The sequence below is a fragment of the Felis catus genome, chromosome D2 (genome assembly GCF_018350175.1).
Source record: "Felis catus isolate Fca126 chromosome D2, F.catus_Fca126_mat1.0, whole genome shotgun sequence".
Classification (NCBI taxonomy): Eukaryota; Metazoa; Chordata; class Mammalia; order Carnivora; family Felidae; genus Felis; species Felis catus.
This window is the reverse complement of record NC_058378.1, coordinates 48,878,842-48,896,474: the sequence shown is the minus strand read 5'-3', so window position 1 is coordinate 48,896,474 and position 17,633 is coordinate 48,878,842. Positions and strand designations below refer to the sequence as shown.

At 43.4% G+C, this 17,633-nt stretch overlaps 1 long non-coding RNA gene across 1 annotated transcript; it reads right to left on the bottom strand.

Annotated features, from left to right (window-relative positions):
* Nucleotides 1-9,497: 9,497 nt before the first annotated feature.
* On the bottom strand, nt 9,498-14,574 carry LOC123380836. The gene is made up of 3 exons (XR_006587116.1): nt 12,258-14,574; nt 11,463-11,593; nt 9,498-10,814 (listed from the first exon to the last, which is right to left on the bottom strand). It is a non-coding gene; the product is annotated as an uncharacterized LOC123380836 (long non-coding RNA).
* Nucleotides 14,575-17,633: the final 3,059 nt, after the last annotated feature.

The window sequence follows — 17,633 nt, the reverse complement described above, 5'->3', positions numbered from 1 at the left end:
GAGTTGCAATAATAAATAGTTGATCACAAAATATATTAGGTAGAAGAAAATTCAAACATCTCCAGATACTAGACCACCAGACAGAAAGCTTCTAAGCAGCTCGTGAGTTAAAGAAGAAATCACAAGGGAAATTAGAAACTGTTTTAACTTCTAGAACTATGAAAATGCCACATATAAAAATTTTGTGGGATGCAAAGAAGGCATATTCAGAGTTTTAAATATTTATGTTAGAAAAGAAGATATCAAATAAGTTACCTAAGCTTCTATCTTAATAAGCTAAAAAAGCAAGTGAAAAGTACCCAAAGTGTTAGAAGGAAAGAAGTAATAAAGAGCATAAAAAAAAAAAGATGCATAATAGAGAAAATTAACAAAGCCAAAAGTTTGTGCTTTGACAGGATTAATAAACCTGGTAAACATCCGGCAAAACTGATCTAGAAAAAAAAAGAGAAACTATAATTGCCAATACCAGGAATGATAAAGAAATTATTACTATAAATCCTAAAAACCATCAAAAGGATAATAAAAAATTTAATGAATAATATTACACCATTAAATTTGATAACTAGGATGAAATGGACAAATTCTATAAAAAATACAACTTTAGTAAAACTTATGAGAAATGAAATAAGAAATCTGAATACCTTTATATTTATTAAAGGAATTGAACTCATTAGCGCCACCCCCCCCTTAAAAAATCCACAGTGAAATCTCTGGGTCTAGATAGATTTCACTGATAAATTCTATCACTATTAAACATCTAAGAAAAAAATACCAATCTTACTTGAATTCTCTTAGAGAATGAATGTGAAAACGCTTCCCAAATCAAAGTGTATATAACCTTAATACCAAAACCAAACAGATATTATAAGAAAAGGAAACTATAATATCCCTTAAGAACATAAACACACATTTTTAGCAAAATTGAACAAAATGAACCAAACGGCATTTTAAAAGATAATCATTATGGTCATGTACAGTGTCTCCTAGGAATGCATGTTGGCGTAATATTTAACAATTCATCCATGTAATTCAGCACATTAACAGAATAAGAGAAAATACATATGGTTATCCTAATAGATGCAAGGAAAAGATGTGACAAAATTCAGCCCTCACTTAAGATTTGGAGAGTGAACTCTCAGCAAAGTAGAATAAGGGGCTGAGATACTTAATGGGGAAAGAGGTCTGCTTACCAGTTCTAATTAGCATTGCTAAGGAGGTTCTATCCAAGGCAATAAGGCAATTTTTAAAAATGCTTAGCAAAAAGAATAGAAAGGGAAAGAAAATATGTCTATCCTTGCTCAGGGTAGGCAGTAAATACATGAAGTTTAAACACTACACTATCAGCTATAGTCTTCATGGGGGACAATTTGGCAATATCTATCGAAATGTGAAATACACATGTCATTTGACTTACAAATCTACTTCTAAAAACTCTTCCTAAAGATATATTTGGCACATGTGTGAAATAATGTATGTGTAAGGATATCATTGCGGTCTTTTAAAAGTTTTTATAACTAGCAAATGTTTGGAAACAATCTAAATATTCATCAACATGAAACCGGCTAAAACACATGAGGTACTCTGCAGCTGTAAAAAGAATGAGGATCGTAAGCGCCTCAATGTGTCCTGCTATGGAACAATATGCAAGATATTTTTTATAGTTAAAAAAAAAAAGCCAGTTGCAAAACAGTGAATGGATTCTGGCTCACTCCTCATTGAACTGCGCACATCTAATTCAACTTCATTAAGGGTACCCCAAGGACTGCCTGCACCAGGGTCTTCTGAGGTCTCTTCTAGGAACACCTATTTCCTATCCATTCACGCCTCACCCAGATGTACCGTGATGCATAACAGACATTGGAGAAGCGATAAACAAATGAATGAATGTACATTTGTCATCATATCCATGTTGTTTCCTCTCCCGCCCTAATCTGAAATGCTTTATTGTTCATAGTCACCCAAGAACTATGTCCTCTGTACTACACAGCTAATGATAATGCTGTGCAAAAGCAGCGTCTGCTATTGGCCAAAGGGTGAGACGCAAATGCTTCAATTCTATTTCGGGCTCTGACGGACACATAGAAATGTGTCTGTCCCTTGTGACATTTCCTTTTCTGTGCTTTGATTTGTGCATCAGCTTGATGGGGAAAATGATACCCCAGGGACAAAGTACAAAACCTACGGAGACATTTTCTTAGGGCCCTGGATTCAAAGTGAAGGACTCAGAAGTTTCTAAGGCATTCTCATGATTCAGAAATTCCCTTTAAAGAAACAAGTTACTGGGGCATCTGGGTGGTTCAGTCAGTTGAGCGTCCGACTCTTGATTTCAGCCCAGGTCATGATCCCAGGGTTGTGAGATTGAGTCCTGAGTTGGGCTCTGTGTGGAGCATGGAGCCTGCTTAAGATCCTCTCTCTCTCTCTCTCTCTCTCTCTCTCTCTCTCTCCCACTTGCACTCTCTCTCTCTCTCTTGGATTAAAAAAATAAAATAAAATGAAGAAATGAAGGACTGCTTACCAGTTTGTAGAAGTGAGTCATCCAAAATTTCAATTTGATTTAACTTTCTCTATTGCTTGGGGTGTTGTTGTAGATTATGAGCGGATTATCTTTTTGCGTTGAAAACTTACCACTTATTCATCCAAATTAAACCAATATCTGCACATGCGTATTAGGCACTAATTTTAGGCGAGACACCATGCTTGGTACTATGGGAGTGCCAAGGTAAGTAAGAAAGACTGGCACAGTTCACAAAAACCTCCTAGCTGGGGAGAAGGGCATCATCTAGATGAAGGCAGGGTCTGCCAGAGCCTGGTAAGAGCTCTAAGGGAGGCACGGGCAGCCATGTCTCTTGAAATTAGAACACCAGCTCCCCTGAATGGGGAGTGCAGATGAGGGCAAGGTGCGTGAGCTCAACCTTGAGGTCAGACAAGGCTTCAAGAGAGGAGCTGAGTTTGTGGTAGCAGGAACAGCACTGCAAAGGCACTGGGTCAGGAAATCACGGAGCCTGTCTGAGATCTAGTGCAGATTTTGAACAATTTCACAGATCGTGCCGAACACTGTGATGGTTGACTGGTGCGTGCACAGGAGAGGAGTGGGGGCTAAGGGAAAAGATGGGCAGGATTTTGGAGGGGAGTTTGGTTTCCCTTGGTGAAAAACACTGGATTAGATCTAGAACACGTGAAGCTAGAATAAAAATGCTCTTATGGCAAATCTTTCGGATGATTAGGCTTGAATTTCCTCCCACGCAGTAAAGGAAAACACACTTCTCGTCATCGCTGTTGCATGGCTGGCGTTCAACTATTTGCCAACTAAACCATTAGATAAATGGAAACAAAGGAAGCATGAGTCCGAGAGAGAGCTACTGGTCAGTCCCAGTGCCACAGGGAGGCCATTGCTCCTCGTATTCCCATTTTCCCAGCACTGGACAAATAGCAGCACCAAGTTTAAAGGGAGAACTTCAAACTCTATTACATGAAATAGTCAAATACAAGACCACAGAAGAAGGGTCTATATCTGAGGGAATACGTGCTGAGCATTGTAGAACTTTCTGTCCTGCTTTGCTGATGTCACCTTAGGAGTTTGATGTCAACTGGCGGAGACCAGAGGAACTCAGTTCTCTCTTGTTCTCCCTGTCCTGGCGAGAAAGAAGTGAACGAATGATCATTTCATAGACTGTTACTTTTCCTTAGCATCTTTCACTTAACCAGAGCTTATGCCTTTTCAAAGGCCTTTCATAATATTATTCCATTGGCTTTCACAACCCATTCTTTACGTGAGACAACAGGGGAGGGATTATTTTCATTTGGTTTGACAATGAAGAAACTGCGGCCTACAGGGATTTCATGGCTTTTCTAAGATCCAGTTGCTAAACGGAGAAGGTGAGATTCATCTCAGGTTTTATTTATTCAGTAGTCAAAGTCTAAGTATTTCGTACATCGCAGGCACTTGCTGAATGCTGAATAAACCACATGTCCTAATTCACGGCCTGCAGAGCCCAGAGGGAAGATTCTAGTTCATAAAACAAGAGAATGGAGCTAATGTGTGGAATACCTTTCCAGTTATAAAAGCAGAAAAATACTGGGATAAGTGTAACCCAAACAAAGTCTTTTCAGACACATGGCTGAACTTAGTAGAAAGACGGAAAAATTCCCACATGCCGGAAATGAAATGGAAACTGATGGCTAGAAAAGTAGGGTGCGGTCAAATTCTTCAGCCAGCAGAGGACTGGAATCTGGATGGAGGTCCTAGTGGCTGGGATTGGGGCCCGGGTGCCCTATCAGGATATGAGAAGGGGCAGAAGACTTGTGGAAGGCTGGAGGTTGGATCTGGGATGGCCTAGAAAGAGCTGGAAGTCTGAAAGGGCTGTCATTCCATAAAGCGGAACTCTAACCATGAAAGTCATCAGGAAGCCTACTGTTCATCTGGGGCTCGGAGTCAAAAGGAAAGAAAAGTAACCTGCAAGGTACCAAAACGTGAAGCTCGTGCCGTGCACAGGGGTGGAATGGAGTTCAAGTGTATGTCCCCACACGGTGTGGGGATGCCTCCGAAGTGAGTGTGACAGTGGGCCGAGCCAGGTGCTGTCGTGTAAGCACTTGACCATCAGTTTTCTTATTTTAATAGAATAAGTGACTAACATCAAACCCTGGATTGCGGAGACATACATTTCGAAGACATCCATCTGGAATAAACACACTGCCAGCTACACAGCTGATAAGGAGCCAGGCTACACTGCCCATGAAGTCCCCTTATAGAAAGTTTTGAGTGATCAAGACAACTGACCGCTTGAGCATCCCTGCTTTCCCCTTCCCCCTCTTCACTCACCACTCTTATGTTTTCAATTCAACAATAGTGAATCTATGGAGCCCCCCTCCCCCGCACTCTTGACTCCAATAACGCAGAACCCCAGGCCCATGCTCGCTTTGTCTCTCTTTCTACCCATAGCCTCACTTTGTGGCCCCAGGCCTGCCATGTACCCTGTAAGACCCATGAGCAAGAAAATAAACCTTGTCTTTCCAAAGTTCCCTGATAATGGCCGCTGACGTTCATCTTGTAATCATAAAACGCGCGAGGTCTGGTCCACCCTCAACATTGGCTCTGGTTGAGAAAATGTCTGTGGGGTCTCAGCTATAAGAGGTACGGTCCTGGTGAGCACCCCAGGCAGTCCTAGTTTGACATCACTATCAATAGGCTGAGCCCCACACAAAACAGGTACCCTGTAGGAGCCAAGGCAAAGCCTCTCTCTCTGGATCTTTCCCCCGTCCAGAGTGCCCAGAGAAATAAAGTCCTTGGAAGGTGCACCTTAAAACAGATATGATGAACTGTATGAGAAAGCTATCGGCTGGCTGTGAGAAGGGCTTAGAAAACACAGCAAACATGAAAACGATGCATGGGAATGTGGGATAATTAAGCTGTTTGAAAGAGGCTAAAAATAAGCCTATCTTAATGTATTCAAGAGATGAAAGAATGATCAGAATCTCAAGTGAAATAACAGATTCTGGGGAAAAACAAAACAAGCGGGACAAAGTTAAGTAAATGAACTTCCCCAAATAAAAATGCAGTAATCGAGCTAAACTAGAAGATAACGTGCCAGCAAGTTAGACTGAACTGAAGAAAGAGTGAATGCTTGGGCGATGGTCCTGGGGTAACTGTCTGGAGATAGAAAATATAAACCACAGTTTAGGGAACATAGAGAATAAGATGATCCAGCATACAACTCCGACAGGAGTTGTAGAAGAAGGTAAGACAGAGTGGATGTGGGAGGCCATATCAAAGTCTCAGAACTTCCCGTACAGAATAAATCTTCAGTTGCCATTGTGTCTTGAGTCCCAACGGGGATAAGGAAAAACGAAGAGTCATGGCGGTTGAGCCACAGCACGCTCTAGACCGGCAGGCATGTGGAGGAGATGAGCATTTAGAGAACTAGTTGCTGAGGGGAGCCCAGTGGACACAGGCACCAGGAAGGGACAGCGGGCTTAGGGAAGTAGCTGCTCTAGAAGCCCGATGAGGGGATGTGGAGGGCAAATGGAGCAGGGTGATGGGGTGCTGAATCAGGCCCCAACTTGCTAGGCTCTGGGGAAAATGATGCAGTTAGTGGGGGAGTGGAAAGGGGCCGTTGTAGGAGCTAGAGCCCCAGAGGGAGGCAGGCCCTCTTCTGGGAGAACATGACGTGTTGTTCTTCTTCATGGGCCCGTGAGAATCTAAGGATTTTAAGCAGAGCAAGGACAGGGTAACAACTGCACTTTAGAAGACATCCTGGCTCTATGTGGAGAATGGACCGGAAGTGGATTAAAATGGAAGCAGGGGGATGAGCTAGAAGGTCGTTACCACAGTTCAAGAGGGCTGGCATGCAGCCAGAACCAGGGGAGTGAGAGAAAGGAGACGGCCCTGCAAAGGGCTGAAGGACAGGTGGTATGCAGGACACGGTGGCTGTAGGGAGAAGGAGGACAAATAAAGCATGGCTTCCCTGTGTGGCGAGGGAACAGGGATGCCTGGTCCCCTGACACAGGCCATTCTCGCTTTCTGATCTTCGTGGTTGGGTGGGGTTTAGACTATGGGTCACTGTCTCTTCACCCTTTACTATTTCACTCTCTCTCTTTTTAATATCCAACAGCAAACATCATAGATTCACAATTACTAATTCACCATTATGAATAATTGTGAAAGGAAATTCATGTTTACTTTGGGACAAATGGTGACATATGGTGTTCTTTGCAAGGCAATATTACATTAACAAGTAGAACGCTTACACTGTTTATCTGCTATATAGAGAGGCCTCTTTAGAAAGGAAGTAAACACTTATAAATATGTGAAGGCCCAGAGTACACTTGTAAACAGCAAGTATTTGTGGTGAGGGATTGGGGGAGACGATGTTTATGACCAACAATTTCTCAGCATCCTAAAAGGGTGCTAATGGCATAGATAACAAGGTACAGGTGAAATCTCGTAGGCCATTCCAGGCCTGTAGAGAGCCTAGGCTGGCCCTGTCCACCCTCCTCAGTCTTCCTGATGGGTGGCACGGTGGATATAGGGTTTCTCAGTCCAGGAATGGGAGGAAAGAATAGTTTTCTACCTGTGGGTGAGTTGCAGGTTCAAAGGGAGACAACACTACTGAATGTCCATAATGTGCCACAGACTCTTCATACATGAATTTTTTTTTAATATTTATTTGTTTTTTAGAGAGCGAGAGAGCAGGAACAGGTAAGGGGCAGAAAGAGAGAGGGGACAGAGGATCCAAAGAGGGCTCCATGCTGACAGCAGAGATCCCAATGTTGGGCTCCAACTCCTGAACCGTGGGATCATGACCTGAGCCCGAGTGCGAACACCCAATGGAGTCACCAAGGTGCCCCCATATGTGAATTCTAAGTGAACCTTACCACAAACCTCATTGTGACTATTGTTATAACTATCTGGAAAGGGAGGAAATGGGACTCGGAGAAGCTCCTTGGGTGACGTTACCATCTGTGAGTTGGGAGATGTTTTGAAGGCGGGCCTGCGGGTTTCCTACTGAAACCCCACCCTGAGTCAAGAGCCCCCCAACCAGGCCCTCTTTGAGGCTCCCCACTTCTTCAGGAGGAGCCTCATGGAGCCTGCTAGGACAGCTCAGAGCAGTGGCCGACCCTCCTCCTCCGTGCTCCTGCTGTGTGGTCTTCAAAAATCACTTAACCTCTCGCCGCCTTGGCCTCCCCATCTGTGAAATGGGGATTGAATTTCATTCCTGTGCTGCCCTTGACTGTCTACCCAGTGAAGCCTCAAGGATTAATGATTAATTAGATCGGGGGGTGGAGCGTGTTGTGCCCCAGGGTAGACCCATTTATTATGGAGCAGAGTCCATATTTCTTCCTCCTTCCAAACACTGACAAAGATTTAAAAGAAAAAAAGTAAAACAGGGTAAGGTAAAAATTGCCAGAATTTTATTGCGTAACATTTAATAATTTCAAACTAGTTTAAGCTAAAGACCTTTAATAAGTTAATAGTGTGAGATTACCATCCGAGAAAACTGATTTGGTTTTGGTGCTGGTATCATTTCCAAGAGTTTAACCAGACTTAGCTTTTTTTTTTTTTTTCCCTAAATAAAGTGGATTATGCACGAAGTGACATGACAAATTACTAGAGTTTCCAAACACCTTCAGGGCTTTGAGGTTTAGTCCCTTCTGTAGGGAGAGACTGGGGAATGGTTTAAATAATTCTAAACCAACTCTCAGCTTGTTATGGCTTTTCCAAACATGAGGATTGAATGAATTTCTATGCGTTTCTTTAAAAAATTAAAACTAAGAGCTAAGGGCAGAGCAGTGGCCTCGATCTCTAAAAATATCACTGACCTGGAGGATTTACACATAAAAGCCATTGTTCTGTGGGGGGGGGGGGGGGTGCGGTGAGTGGTGCCTGCCTGGGGTGGTTCAGAGTCTTCAGGGACGTGTATTTATGTAAACAGGTCATTTTAATATAAGGCACATGTGATTAGAATTCAGGCGGCGCTCTGATTCTCATAGTCTGAGGATATATCTTTGCACGTTTCTGATACTTTCCTAGAGGATTCTTTCATTAATGTAACACACTTGATGTGAGCATGGTAGATGGTAAAGACCGGCAGGAATGGGCTTTAAGACTCCAATGCCTAAACCAACGGAATGGGAAAAGATATTCGCAAATGACATATCGGACAAAGGGCTAGTATCCAAAATCTATAAAGAGCTCACCAAACTCCACACCCGAAAAACAAATAACCCAATGAAGAAATGGGCAGAAAACATGAATAGACACTTCTCTAAAGAAGACATCCAGATGGCCAACAGGCACATGAAAAGATGTTCAGCGTCGCTCCTTATCAGGGACATACAAATCAAAACCACACTCAGGTATCACCTCACGCCAGTCAGAGTGGCCAAAATGAACAAATCAGGAGACTATAGATGCTGGAGAGGATGTGGAGAAACGGGAACCCTCTTGCACTGTTGGTGGGAATGCAAATTGGTGCAGCCGCTCTGGAAAGCAGTGTGGAGGTTCCTCAGAAAATTAAAAATAGACCTACCCTATGACCCAGCAATAGCACTGCTAGGAATTTATCCAAGGGATACAGGAGTACTGATGCATAGGGCCACTTGTACCCCAATGTTCATAGCAGCACTCTCAACAATAGCCAAATTATGGAAAGAGCCTAAATGTCCATCAACTGATGAATGGATAAAGAAATTGTGGTTTATATACACAATGGAATATTACGTGGCAATGAGAAAAAATGAAATATGGCCTTTTGTAGCAACGTGGATGGAACTGGAGAGTGTGATGCTAAGTGAAATAAGCCATACAGAGAAAGACAGATACCATATGGTTTCACTCTTATGTGGATCCTGAGAAACTTAACAGGAACCCATGGGGGAGGGGAAGAAAAAAAAAAAAAGAGGTTAGAGTGGGAGAGAGCCAAAGCATAAGAGACTGTTAAAAACTGAGAACAAACTGAGGGTTGATGGGGGGTGGGAGGGAGGGGTGGGTGGGTGATGGGTATTGAGGAGGGCACCTTTTGGGATGAGCACTGGGTGTTGTATGGAAACCAGTTTGTCAATAAATTTCATATATAAAAAAAAAAAAGACTCCAATGCCTACAGGTAGGAAGCTAGTGGGCGTGGGCTGGCGAAGGGGGCGGAGCATCTCTGACAGGTGCCGCAGCAGAATGAAAGCCAGGAGTTCTTCCAAGAGATGGCAGGAGTTTGGATTTTTACGTGAAGCTGCCTGGTTTTCAAATACTGGTAATTCATTGCAAAACCGTATCTCTTTAGACACTGGGCACTGTGTGGGGCCTAATAAAACTAGTTAGCTACCTTTGCTCTCCATGTTCTTTCTGCCCCCAGCATCTTATTTCCGTCAACTGTTGCCATAATTACTCTCTACATACATAATTACAGCCTTTCTGCCTCTGTCTCAAGTAGGAATGTTACACAGGGCATCTAAAAATGCAACAGCTCAGTTGTAGTTCTTATTTGGTGCCATAGCTACCTTACTTCTCAAAGAGAGCAGTTCTGTTATTAATTAAGAAAGGAGGCCTAACCTGAATGCTTTGCTCAAGGGAACCGAATTCAAAATGCATGTATTTCCAGGTGGCCAGCCAAGCATTCTCCTTAATAGTATCTTTCTTCCAAAGAAACTCAATATGCATTTATTTATTGCATGTTTATTCTTCCTTGCAAAGAAACTCAATAGGCATTATTTAAGCTCTCTGTTGGCTCCACGGTCTTTTAAATTAAGAAAAAAAAAAAAAGGGAGAACTCTAGAGCCACTTTCAGAAGCTGGTTTCCTACGTATTTCTGTGTTATCATTTCTCTTTGTGAGCAAAGCCCATAGAGAAGGCTGGAGAGATGCAGAACTCCCCATTAACAAATCATCAGTCCGGAATTAGATATATGGCCCAAAGATGTCAATCTGACCCACTGCGGCAATCTTGGGCTCCTGGTGACCTTGACTTATCATCTTTCAGTGGCTGTGCCAGTTACAGTGTAGCTGAAGTGGACAAATGTGCCTCAGGACACTGGACATGTCTGCCCGGCACCCATTTAAGTCAACGTTGTCCTGAAACTGTCCTTTAGGTGAGGCACGGAAGAAAAAGGGTTAGTGCTGTGATCAGGACATAATATCCTCCTCGTTCTGTTGCACTTATTTGGACACACCGGACGGGAGACCTGAGAAGTTAGAGCAAACTTTCCGACAGCTCACAGTAGAAGCGTTTAAAGACTTCTCCACAACCGCATATTCCCAATGGCAAAGCTAAGTTAAGACGTAGACAAACAGAAGGCGCCTCTGCCTCTTTTGAGATCGAAAGAGCACCCTGGAAACAATGGAAACAATGAGTCTCACTGGAAACAAGGAGTCGAGATCCGCCGTTTGGCAGCCGATTGGTCCTGTGTTGGGGAATGGGGGGAGGAATAGCAATTTGCAAGATGGCAGCGGTTTGAAGTTTGCGATTCTGTTGACACATATTAGCCGAACTCATTCTGTTTGTCTTTTAGAATGACATCATCCCCTGCCCTGATGAGAAATTATGAGTGTAAGAGAGTTAATACTTCAAGGCCAAAGAGTATTGATCTGAGTAGAAGTAAAACGTAAGCATACTTGCCCTAGAGAATCACGTATGGGATTTGTGGGTCTTATTTTGAATTTCTCTGTCATCTGGGGCACTCACTATACCTGGTTGCAACTGAATTAGATATTGATTGAGACCTCTGGGAGGAGAAGCCAAGTCCTCTCCGTTATGTATCCTGAATACATAATATGACTTAATGGGAGCGAAGGAGGGTTAGTAGCAGCAGCAATTACTCGTGGTCTAACAAGACAGTTTCTCCAAGAAAGTGAGATTTACTGAAACGGAGGCTGGATAATTACCGATTCTCTGTGTGGCTCAGAGCTCTTGCTCTTTTTGGTTTTAGGAGGAGCCACGCTTATTCAGTGGAAAATGCGATGTTGGTACAGCACTTACCAAATACCTTGAGCTCCTTGATGGGGAATCAATAGCAGATTTAATCACCGACCAGATTATTAATTGGAAGTCCAGTTGTCAAGAACAGACCTTCCATTAGAGTTAACGGCTCGTCCTTGTATTTACGTTCACTTGGGTTAAAGAAAAAAAAAAGGTGGGTGTCAAGGTCCTTGGGGGATGGATGCAGGGACAGAATACAGAAAGGGAGGTGCGTATTTGTGTACTCCTAGGCACGATTTTGAGAGCAAATGTCCAGTCTTTGGAAAAAGCTCTTACCTGGGGGGATTTTAATATCTTCTGGTTTCAATCTCTCACATTCTACTGGACTGTGTTTCCTTATTAGAGTCTGGCAGTTTCCTGGGTATCACACAGCTACCACTGATTTAATCAGTAGCAGGCACCCATCAGGAGCAAAGAAGGGCCACCCCTGCCCCCTTGTAGCCCCCCATTAATGAAATATTCACCGAGAAAACAGTGCCAGGACACAGAAAAAACAGTATTGACTATATCCTCGCCCCACTTCTAACCTCCTGTGATCTTTGGCTTCTGTTCAGTAATTGTATTTATTTTGATTTCATTAAAAAATGTGAGAGAAGGAATTCCACTTAGGCCTGAAGTTCAAAGATTTACAGCCCAGATACAGCAGAGAGAACAGTCTGGTGTTCGTATCAGTTTGGGGTTAGAAGCCCTGATCTAATTAGGATGTTGGCCTACAAATGAGGTAACAAACGGCTCTCATATTTTCTCAGCAGTTTATACACCATTCAGAACATGCTAGCACAATCATTTTCTCACCTGATCTCAATAACTGTGAGTCGGGTGTGGTCATTCTCATTGGACAGATCTCAAGTCCTCATTTCCCCAGATTTCTGGGATTGAAGATAGAATGCTTTGGAGGTATCACAGGTTGAGGTCAGCATTTCTTCTGTTCATAGATGTCTACATGTTCGAAGTGCCCCTTCCCTGTGTCAGGCCCCCTGTGCTGGGACCACACATATGAAATGTATCATGGATAACATACATGCCAGAGAAGAGGCAACGTGTCTACATTTGGACCCCTACAAATTAACTCGCAAATCCAACTTGAAAATAACAATTCACAAATTGATGTCACCAGACATTGTTGAAAACAGTTCCATGATCAGAGTCTTCATTGCCATGCTTCTCCATTGTCTGTACCCGAGTCTTTAAACCACACTGCACGAGACGGGGTAACGTCTTACCAGGGCTCCATTGTTGGATGGGCACCTCAGCCTCATCCCGAGTCTTATCTGGCAAGACTCCACCAACTGAAGGGAGCCACTCATTTTCCCCCGGCAGTATTCCATTCTAAAAAAATTACTGTCCCATAAAACCACGTACAATATATTCCAAACTTCCAAAGAGACGAGAAAACTAAGGTTTAGAGAGACTGTCGTGCATGGAGGGGAATCAAGATGATGTGACCAAGAGGCTTCTTAGCTGGGTGATGAGCCGATTTGACTAATAACTCAAGAACACGTTGGGGAACGGCTGAGATGAGACACCAGGCATATCCTCTGGGAGCAGGAATAAGGCAAGTGCTAACCACAGAGGTATGGACCGAAGGCGCTGAGTGTAGCCGACATGGATCGGAAATGGAGACCCACACCGAGGAACCAGTGTGGCCTTGAAGGCTGCTGAAGCACAGTGAAGAGAAGCAAATATTGTGAGTTTGTGTTCTGTGCGTGTTGACACCCTCAGCGACCAACAAAGTGCCTGGCTCAGAGGGGAATTCGATCATGTTTGCCAGAAGATAATGCACTGCAGATGAGTTTTAGGGCAACTGGATTGCCAGGACATCTAGGTCAGAGGGTTTTCTCAATAAAAGCAGTGCCTTTTAATTTTCAAGTCTTTTCCGGTTAAGGGAGTCCGGCTGACACACTGGATAATAATCTCTCAATATTGAAGCTGTTATTACCATTATTATATTGTTCTTCAGTGTTTTTTTTTCCTCCTTTTCTTTTCATTATGAGTTGAAAGCCAAGTCCCTAAAGGTTGACCTTAGTGATTTTTCCTCTTTCTCTCCTTTGATTACTGCTGAGAACGGTTCTGACAGTCAATGTTGTGGTGGCGGGGGGGATGCTTTTCATTTCCTCTGCTTCTTTTCATCAGATGAGGATCATAATAGTAAAGAAAAGGTCCTTAATTGTCCAGAACAAGCACAGTGTTAGCACCAATTTATGACTTTATCCTAATGCGTCCCATATTTGGAGTGACAGACTTCTTTGAGGTCTAGGATTGTGTGAGACATAAACAACGTTGTCACAACAAGCCGTGGAGATTGTCAATGTCCTCACCCCGTGAAACCTCACAAAGTTGAGCTCACTGAGCCTTCCGCCAGAGAAACGGCCCGTTATTTCTTTCTCTCCTGATTCATGCTGCGAATTCGTTCCCCACGCCTCGCCTGGAAGAACTTTATAACCACTCAGATCGATGTGAGAGCTGGCACTTTTGGGGGGAAAAGCTCAACCACAATTACACAGATATACTTGGCACGTATAGATGAAAGGGAAAAGACGGCATCGAGATGAAAAGCTAAAGATGAGGAATATTCAACCGCAAACATAAACTTCACATTTTATAAGACAGCACTGAGAATAAACCCACATTAATGTGTTTAAAACTGTCTATGAAATTCATTCTTTCCCAGGAAGAGGAATTACCAAGATTAACTGAAAGAACGTAACACTTGAACTGAGCCGCAGGAATAGAGGCGACGGTGATGGGGACGTGACAGAATGGTCCGTCCGGTGGCGGTGTAGTATTGACAATTTTTTTCAAGCTTGCAACACTGAGATCATCTTTACATTACGTACACTGTTCCGGACAACATGGAAATGTGCAAAGTTTCCCAAGTCACTTTTCATGTGAGCACAACAGTAGCATCTAAATCAGAAAATGCTGAAACAAAGAGGAAAACTTGAGGCTTCACTGAGTGATGAGCAACAAGGCAAAAATTATAAATTGAAGACTAGCAAATAGAATCCAGCAACATGTTTAAAGACTAGCATCCTATGTCTGCTTTCTTCGGAAATGCATTGCGGATCTGTTTAAAATAAATCCATTAGGAGACTACCTAAAAGAAATTGGCCAAAGGGGGAAATGATACACGTTCATTTAAAAAAATATCAAAGCTTGGGCGCCTGGGTAGCTGAGTCGGTTGAGCATCCTACTCTTGATTTCGGCTCAGGTCATGATCCTAGGGTCATGGGATTGATCCCTGCATGGGGCTCTGTGCTGTGTGGAGCCTGCTTGAGATTCTCTCTTTCTCCCTCTTTCTCTGTCCCTCCCCCACTCACATTTTCTCCCTCTGTCTCTCTGAAATAATAACATAAAAAGGAAAACAATATTTAAAAAAACATCAAAGATCATTTGCTGAATTTCAACATATAGTCCTATGAAAACTGTGTATCCGCAACGCGGGTGACTAGAAATGCTGAATGAAATTCAACAGTGGACGTCATTCATGATGCAAAACTCTTGACGTGTTGCTTTTAAGAACAGATGCTGGGGCGCCTGGGTGGCGCAGTCGGTTAAGCGTCCAACTTCAGCCAGGTCACGATCTCGCGGTCCGTGAGTTCGAGCCCCGCGTCGGGCTCTGGGCTGATGGCTCAGAGCCTGGAGCCTGTTTCCGATTCTGTGTCTCCCTCTCTCTCTGCCCCACCCCCGTTCATGCTCTGTCTCTCTCTGTCCCAAAAATAAATTAAAAAAAAAAAAAAAAAAAGAACAGATGCAAAGAAGCGGTGTCTATTATTATTTACCATATTTCTGGAATTTTCAGCCATTACACTGAGACATGGAGACAGAAATAAGGAATATAGCAATTACTAAGTGAAGGCTAAAGATGTTTGAATTGTTGCTTTATTCAACAGCCATCTCAATGGCTCTCTGGTATTATATTCAAATACGATACTTAGCTTTGGGACACAAAGTTGGGAATCCTAGCCTTTCTCCATCTTGGAAAAGGTGGGTAAGGAAAAGCATGAGGTGCCACATTCCTCTCTACTCTTTGTTATGTGCTGAATTGCGTCCCCCACCCGCCAGTTCATATGGTGAAGTTATTCCCAGTACCTAAGGATGTGAGTGTGTTTAGAGATAGGGCCTTCCAAGAGGTAGTGAAGTTACAATGATGTCACGAGGCTGGGCTGTCATCCTATACGACTGGTGTCCTTGTAAGAAGAGATTAGGACATGGAGAGATGACACACACAGGGAGCAGGAGGCCAGCCGCAAGCCGAGGAGAGAAACAAAGCCTCCGAAGAAACAAACCCTGCTGATACCCTGATCTCAGGCTGCAAGCCTCCCGAACTGAGAGAGATAATTTCTGTTTGTTAAGCCACTAAGAACTATGGGGTGTCGTTGTGGTGTTCCTGGCACACTAATATGCCCTTTCCCTCACCATGTTCTTGTGTTCTCGTTGACGGCTTGGCTGGGACCACAGCAGTGATTCCGGTGAGATAGGAGAAGCAGGCTTTTCTTCTCCAAATCTTCAGGAACCTCTGAGTTTCCTTTTCTTTCCCCTCAGAGCCACTTATCTCTGATGACTCATGTGCCATGGCATGCAGCTAATGGTTGGAACACAGTGGGTTCTATTTCCCAAAGTCCGTCTGATTGAGTCATTTGAAAGAGTGGTCTTGTCAAACCCCAGATGTTCTATCTTCCCTCTCCGATCCCGTGAAGTGGACTTTGTCAGTCTTTCAGGGGGCCTGACTCTCCCGCCTTGCTCGGATGGCTCTGGCAAGGTACACTGATGCCTCCAGAGAGAAAGCATTTCTTAGTTCCATCTAAGGCACTGAAACTCCCCCCTAAATGAGAGACAGTGCTCTAATGAGGAACACATGCAGGGCACAGATGCCTTAGCCAAAGGGCTGGGAAAGTTGAGAAAGGAAAATACCAATATTGCCAAATCCATCCGAGCTACAAGTTCAAAAACATGCTTCCTTCAGCTACAGTTTGTAATTAGGTAATTCGAAAATTACAGCATTGCTCCATTGAACAGTTCAGAGTCGTGTGGAATTAAAAAATAAATGAATTTCATCAAGAAGCTATAACTCTTGTATGCATTCAACAGAAGGAATGTCTTCATTTGTCTTTAAGAGCTTGAGTTAAACAAACAAAAAAAAAAACCCTGCAGTAATCCAAACCCAAACCAGTGACTAATTACATTTCAGCTGAGCGGTAAAAATATGATGCAGCCAGCAACAAATTGTGAGTGTGATGTCTTTGTTTACACATCATACGTGGTAGCTTTGCCCTGAGGGCCCTGTGCCATGCATCATGTACCAAATGCATACACAGTGACCAATTTTTCCACCCCTGTCTTCGTTTGGTGACATTTGCACAGCTTCAGATCCTTGTTTGTGTACTTTCCCGTGAAGGGCTCTTGTCGGAGGAATTACTAGCTATGTGCTATTCCTGAACAAGCGGATGATACCAACAAAGAACTTCAGAAGCTGTCAAATGTCTTGCCCTCATCTTTGCACTGTCTAGGCGCACCAAGAGGAGTAAAGCCAGGGGCTCTGGGACACTCCGATTTGAGTGGTGAAAACGGGTGCACAGAAGATTGCATTGTAATGCAAAGCCCGATCTGTGGGTATTCAGCAGTGATCATGATTTTCACCAAATGGCAGAAGATAAAGGGATGGAGGGGAAAAAGGAACGTATCAGAGGTTCTGGTGTGTCTTCCTCAGACACACACATGCTTCTCCTTGGTCACGAGCTCATTCCCCTCAATTCCCTGGCCTTGAATTCTGGAATTTTCCCTTACAAACCCATGCGACATGGGCTTTAAATGAAATGAAAATACTCTTTCCAGAAAATATTCTTTAAACATCTCTGAATGTTCCAGATCTTTTTCTCTTTCATGGAGTCTTTTTTTTCTATTATGAAAGGAAATCATGTTCATTAAATGATTTAAAAATACAGGGGCGCCTGGGTGGCTCAGTGGGTTAAGCGTCCGATTGGGCTAAGGTCATGATCTCGCAGTCCGTGAGTTCGAGCCCTGCGTCGGGCTCTGTGCTGACAGTCTGTTTCAGATTCTGTGTCTCCCTCTCTCTCTGGCCCTCCCCTGTTCATGCTCTGTCTCTCTCTGTCTCAAAAATAAATAAACATTAAAAAAAAATACAGAAAAACGAAAGAATAACAACAAAAC